Source organism: Pyxicephalus adspersus, chromosome 1, assembly GCF_032062135.1.
Source record: "Pyxicephalus adspersus chromosome 1, UCB_Pads_2.0, whole genome shotgun sequence".
In the NCBI taxonomy this organism is placed as follows: domain Eukaryota; kingdom Metazoa; phylum Chordata; class Amphibia; order Anura; family Pyxicephalidae; genus Pyxicephalus; species Pyxicephalus adspersus.
In genome coordinates this window covers 125621740-125628768 of record NC_092858.1, presented here as the reverse complement: position 1 = coordinate 125628768, position 7029 = coordinate 125621740, and the positions used below count along the sequence as shown (strand labels likewise).

The window sequence follows — 7029 nt, the reverse complement described above, 5'->3', positions numbered from 1 at the left end:
GGAGAGAGTCAGGTTAGTGGAATACCAGAGAGGAGGAGGTTACAGTAGTCCAGACAAGAGATGATAAGAGCGTGTACAAGGAGTTTGGTGGTCTCTGGGGACAACAATTGGGGGTGGCTTTTACAGATGTTGCGTAGATGAAAGTGACAGGACCTGGAAATGTTCTGAATATGGGGGGTAAATTGGGGGGCAGAATCGAAGGTGACACCAAGACAATGATCTTCCTCTCCATTTTGTAGCCATTATGCGTTAACTTTAAAATAGTTGTTACTAAAACATATTTTTATACAGATAAGAGTATAAATGAAAATTCAGAGTAATAACTACTATGAGAAAAAATTCTTAGCAGATACTTACAGTGTAATACAGACAGAGGAGGCTTGTTACACCAATGCAGAACTTGTATATTGTGAGCTTCAGTGGATTGATTATATATAGAGGGCGAGAGAAAAGTATACAGTCAATATGAATATTGTTATTTGCTTATCTTTTTTATATCAATGTTTGTATTTTTGATCATCTGATTCTTATGATCCAGCATGATTTAAACACACACACTAAGTAAAGTTCTGTCTGTAAACTTAACTGTTGGCCTGGTGCCATATTACAGAAGCATGACTTTCTAGAAGCTTTCATCAATATGAATGTGTCTGTGTTACAGTGGGATAACAAGGTATCTGTGCAAGGTGCTTTATTTCATATATTTTGGCCATGACATGGGAGTGTGTGGAGAGAGATGGGTGACTAGGGTGCAGTGGTATTATTACAGGGCGAGATGACGGTGTGGGTAGGAGGAAGATGGGTGATTGGGATGCATTGCTATCATTGTAGGATGCCATGGGAGTGCAGGTAAGGAGTAGTTGGGTGACGGTGCTGTACTTGGAATTTTGATGGGTCACATGGGGGTGGGGGGGAGGGGGGGGGATTCAGTGGAATACAAAAAAATTGGATTTTATAGAAAAGAAAAGAATGGGATTCAGAGGAGCTGGTCTTTAAGCCCATTGGGATCTAGCCTGCTTATGTGAGAAGAAATTAAATTCTGTGCTCCGGGGAGGAAACATTTATTTAACCAATTCAGATTTAGCCTATTTATGAAAGAATGAGCTGAATACTGTGCCCTGGGAAGGACTAGGTCCTTTAAATCTCATGGATCTACCAAACAGTAATAATTCAAATATAATCTAAATCGTAATTCCAGAAATGACTGGGTCCTTTAATCCAGTAGCTATGCACACTTCATGTGTGTGTGACATAGCGGAGGTCAACACATTTTAGGAAGCACATGTTCTATTGACTCCTTAAATGGCCTCATACTGGTTGGTGGGTCACAATGTATGAATTTACTTGGATGCCTGCAGATTCTCAGATGGTTGACTTGTACTCCAAAATGTGGATCTTTGATTAGCAACACTTGTATATGCGCACCAGTGAGATGGTTTATATTATATCTCCAAGGCAAATTTCTTTACCCAGTGATAATAAAGACAAACACTGTATCTATGAATCAAGTGTGAGGATTATGTCTGGCTTTTGCACTTAGGATAATTTCTGATTTTGGAATTTTAAGGCTTTCCAGACAGACAGGGTAGTTCCTTGTTTTTGATAATGATTTTATGATATAATGAAGGTGATTTGTACACACCTGGCTGCATAGCTACATTTTATTATTTGTATCTATTTTCTATATGCAAAATTGAAGTTATAAATTGTAAAGTAGTGGTGTGAATTAAAGTAGAAACAATCGAAACCCATTTTTTTTTACCCTTTTGTAGTACCTGTCAATTGTCCCTGATTTGAAAGGATGTTTCATTTTTCAAAACCAAGTCCAAAAGTCCCTCCTTCCTCCTTAGTTGTCCTTTTTGGCTAGATGTGGATATATACACTGCTACATAAATGTATTATTTATCTATAATGTTATAAATTGTTCTGCTTGTTATTTTGCAAAGTTCAGATGTAGCCAAGAAAAAAAAGCTCGTGTTGGTTTACCCAGTCAGTTTTGTTATTCAGGTAGTATCTAGGTCACATACAAGATAGGGACTGAATGTTTGTTCTTAAGTTGAATTTGTATGTATGTTGGAACAGGTACATTTTTTTAATTATTGCAATTAGGACAGATGTTTGTCTCAACATATTATTAAGAAATGTGGTATCGGTTAATGTATAAAATTCTCACTACAAACAATGTTAATCACAAACAATGCAAAAATAAAAACAAACTTTTTGGAGACTAGACATTCATTAACTTCTGGAGCAAGCTGTGCTTTGATATGCAAAAAGAAACAACTGCAGAGTTTGTCTTGTTAATTAAAGAGTTTTAAGATGTTACAAAAGAGCTCATCCCTTAAGATCAAACACAACCTCAGCTGTGTTTAGCAAAAGATTTCTTCTGCAAGTCATAAAACCACCCCCTTCCTCCCATCAAGCCTTCGTCATGCACATGAGCGAGCAGGGATGCCCTGTTCGTATCTAGGAGTCATCCATATGTCGGATGTCCTTAATTCGGGGACTACCTGTTGTTGTTTTTTTTATAGTTCACAACATAGAATTAAAGCAGGGCTATTTCTATTTTTTAAAACATTTTATTTTTATTGAAACTTTTTGAACATTTATGGAAAACAAAATAAAACAAGTTACAGCAAAATTCAATTGTTCATAGACAAATACACAATAGAAAAGCACAAACATGAAAGGTAGCCTTATGTGCAAAGTCATTGTCAACAAATGTGGAGCTTCAGTAGCTTGCTATAGTGAAAAATCCTATACATTTCAGTACAGTTTAAAATTGCAAACATAAACAATTTATCTTTATTAACCTCTGACTCATAAAATACATGACAGAATAAAGCCTCTGAACCTCTACTATCTCTTCAACCATGACTCTCTTGAGAGTCAGGGACATCCATTAGCCTTCTATAATCTGGGGAATCCTGGAAAAAAATCCAGGAAGACCATACCTGAGTAAATTTTTCACTTCTATCATGAACACTTGCCGTTAAGTCCTCAGTTACCTTAACTCATTACCCTTATGCGGCCAGAACCCCGGGGATGGTGGAGAAGAACTTTTCCACAGTAAAGGAATACATGCCCTGGCCGCCGTCACCAAATATTTAACAATTAAATTTAAAAAACTCCCATGGGGCCAGTAATGGAGAAACAATAGGAAAAAAGCCGGGTCCTCTTGCACTGATTCTGACACACCATCCTAACTGTTGACCAGAACTCAGTGAGTTGAGGACACGACCAGAATTTATGTAGCATTGTGCCAGTGCCTCGTTATATCCCCAGCACATCTTAGAGACCTCCGGGAAAAAACAATGTAACTTATCGGGTGTGCGGTACCACCTTGTCAATAATTTATAACCTATTTCCTGGTGTCCGTCAATATTCGTCACTTCATGTGTCATGAGCAACATACGCTCTTTTTGTGACTCCATAAAAGACCTGTTTAGTTCCTGTTCCCAGGAGTGAAAAAAACTTGGCGTGAAACCATTGGGAGATGAATTCAACCAAGAATACACAGAGAGAGCATGTCCAGTACCACCCTTACACAAGCAGATCCGCTTGAAACCTGTAAGTGATCTAGTGAACATTTGTGGTCACAGTAGGGAACACAAAAAATGTGTAAGTTGACATGCTCTCCAAAAATCCAAGTTAAGCTCCTGGGAAGAGGAACACAATTCTGCCTGATGCAGCCACCGTCCATGGAACAAGAAGTTCCTGACTCTATCCAAACCCTCGTCTCTTAATCTCCAGAATCTAGTGTCCTCCTGGCCAGGGAGGAAATCCGGTGTTCCCAGGACCGGAGTGAGGGAGCTTGGCGATAGGGACATCTCACCATGAGAGAAATATTTACCACAATTTTTTTTACCGACCCCCACCGTAGGGTGTTTTTTCACGCTCGGATTGTGAGACTGCGAGCACCAGAGATAAAGATGCAATTTTATGTTAGAAAACAATTGTTCTATGGATACCCTTTGCTTTGCGTTTTTATTATTGTACCAGTCAATGACACTGACCAAATATGAGGCAGCATAGTAAAGCAGGTGATGAAAGAAAAAAAAAACAGAAAAGATCTTATAATATTTACATTGAATGATTTTTATTTATTGATTTGTTAATAGTCAGACTGCTGACTTTATGTTTCAAAAAGCTGGAAGACCTTCAGTTTCATTTTAATATATTTGGTACATCATTGGGCACACCAGATGCAAGACCAGTGGCTGTATCTAGCAGACCTCTTCTTTCTTCACCAGTTGTCTCTTCTTCTTCCTCTTCACCAGCATCGTAATCATCGTTGTCATCTTCTTCAGTGTTACCTTCATCTTCCTCATCCTCACGGTATTCTTCCCTGTTGGATGAATATTTTTGATGGTTAATGTGAAAGCTTATCATTTATAAATACTGTTTTATTGCGATTTTGGCATTCTGTATATGTAATAATAATATATGAGATATTCTACATACAGAAGAGTTATTACAAATATTCAATATTTTTACATCTCTTTAGTGACTTTTTCCCCATTTCTTAGCAATCTCTTAGCACAGATCACCCTGCAAATGTGCAATGTAAATCAGGAAAGTCCCCCACTATAGACATAACTGTAATTTTTTGGTACTACAGACAAAATACTCACCCTTCTGTACAAGCAGAAATGTCTAATCCAAGGAGAAGCAGTACTACAAGGGTTTTCTTCAAGAAACACATCTTTGAAACTTGTCAGTAGTTTGTCACTAGGGAAAATAAAAGCACATTAATTCCCATGCCTGTTGGAAAGCTCAGTTGTATAATTTTCAAATGATTACTATGTGTCACCAGGTTAGTAAATGTAACCAGCTTTCAAGGGTGCCAGGCAGAATAATAGCTGAAATTATTTTCCAAAATATTGCTGTAGGTGAAATCTGAAATCTGGCTGTTCATCTCTAATGTTTAGTACACATGTGAAATGACTGTTGTTTCAAATGATCGTTCAGAAATAGTTTGGATGACAGTTTAAAGATGATAACTTACAGCAAGATTGTCTGGAAACATTTGAGGCCACCATACAATCAGTGCATACAGTGACAGACATAAAGATATTATGATTCAGGTTTACCAACCCATATCCAAATTGTTTAAGGCTAGGCTGTTCTCAATTACATAATCATTACTAATCATAAAAGATTATGAAGGCTGCCATTACTGAACTCTTCTTTGAGAATGCTAGTTCCCTGGCTGGTATTCTCATGATTTAACGTTAATACTGTCTGAGTCACAGATGTGGAACTCAAAATAATTGAAGCGCTCCTTACTTTTTAGTGCTTTTTCACTTGCTTGGTGCTAAAACTTTTTTTTTGTACATAGGATGAGTACATGTGCACAGAAAGAAAACTTAGGAGAAAAGTTTTTCGAGACAAGTAGCTTCACAGGGCCTCTCCAGCAGTGCGGCCCCCTTGCATTGTCCTGATGCCCACCATTTGCACATTACTAGATCCAGTACAGTTGCAAGGATCATCCCTGTGAAATGATATACCAAGCAATAACACACCTAAGATCTCATAGGTTTGCCTTCCCCATTGACTACAATATAGTTTTCTTTCATTTCACATCTTAAGGTGGAAGAGAATAGACAATCTTTCATATCACTATTAAAAAAGATCAAACAATCTTTCCTACATGACAACAGTTATGTTATGTGCTCCTCCATATCTAGCTGTTTTGTGTAACTCCTACACCAGCAGGTGAACATAGAGAAAAGTCGCTAATAAAAACAAAGTTTTGATCTTTCCCTCCATTCCATAACCTGTACGGGGTACACTTTAAAATTCAGCCTAAAATTGTTTTGTAACTAAAACATTCTTATTTAGATAGGATTATAGCTGAAAATACAGAGTATCCTTAGCAGATACTTACGGTGAAATACAGACAGAGGAGGCTTGTTACATCAGTGCAGAACTCCTGTATTGTAAGCTTCAGTGGCAGTTATATATAGAGGGAGACAGAAAAGTATAGTCAATATGATTCATTTTGTTTGCTTATCTTTTTTTTTATCTGTGTTTGTATTTTTGATCATCTGATTCTTATGATCCAGCATGATTTAAAGATGTCACGCTAAGTAAAGATCTGTCTGTAAACTTTACTGATGGCCTGGTGCCATATTACAGAAGCATGACTTTCTAGAAGCTTTCATCAATATGAATGTGTCTGTGTTACAGTGGGATAACAAGGTATCTGTGCTAGGGGCTTTATTTCATACAGCGTGGAGAGTGTGATGGGTGGCTAAGATGCAATGATATTATTGCAGGAAGACATAGGGGTGCAGGGGAAGGGAGTTGGGTGACTGCGGAGGAATTTTTAAAGGTAACATTGGAGTGTGGGAAAGAGATGGAAGACTGAGTTGCCCAGATGTCATAACAGTAGTACATTTGGGTGAAATTGGTGGGAGATGGGTGACTAGAGTGCAGTGGTACTATTATTGGGATGCATTGCTATCATGGTAGGGTGCTGTGGGAGTGCAGGTAAGGAGTAGTTGGGTGACTGTGGTGTACTGGGATTATCGATAGGTAACATGTGCTTGCAGGGGAGGGGAAGGTAAATTCTACGTCCTGAACGGACTTAGTCCATGAGAATACTGGGATACAGAGGAGTGGGTCTGTAAACCCATTGGGATTTATTCTGTTTATGTGAAAACAAGTTAACTTCTGTGCCCCAGGCAGGAATACATTTATTTACCCAATTTAGATTTAGCCTATTCATGAAAGAATGAGCGGAATCTTGTGCCCTGGGAAGGACTAGGTTGTTTAAATCATTAGGATCTACCATAGAGTAATATTCATGTCTAAATTGAATCTTAATTCCTGAAATGACTGGATTCTTTAATTTACTAGGATTTACCATACAGTAACAATTCAAATATAAGCTAAATCTTCATTGCTGAAGAAGTCCTTTAATGCAGTAAAATTAAAACATACCTGAGGTTGGTAGGTATTCACACTGCATGTGTGTGTAACAAAGTGGAGGTCAACACATTTTAGGAAGCACATATTCTTTTG

General features: G+C 37.9%; 2 long non-coding RNA genes across 2 annotated transcripts in view; both read right to left on the bottom strand.

The window, feature by feature from the left end:
* Positions 1 to 399, bottom strand: part of LOC140322532 (uncharacterized) — a 3735-nt gene extending 3336 nt beyond the window's left edge. Inside the window, exon 1 of the long non-coding RNA XR_011919205.1 lies at positions 358 to 399. This is a non-coding gene — a long non-coding RNA (uncharacterized lncRNA). The remainder of the gene's footprint in view (positions 1 to 357) is intronic.
* Positions 400 to 4088: 3689 nt separating this feature from the next.
* On the bottom strand, positions 4089 to 5953 carry LOC140322525 (uncharacterized). Its single transcript, XR_011919204.1, has 3 exons — positions 5891 to 5953; positions 4635 to 4731; positions 4089 to 4348 (listed from the first exon to the last, which is right to left on the bottom strand). It is a non-coding gene; the product is annotated as an uncharacterized lncRNA (long non-coding RNA).
* Between the last annotated feature and the right edge of the window lie 1076 nt (positions 5954 to 7029).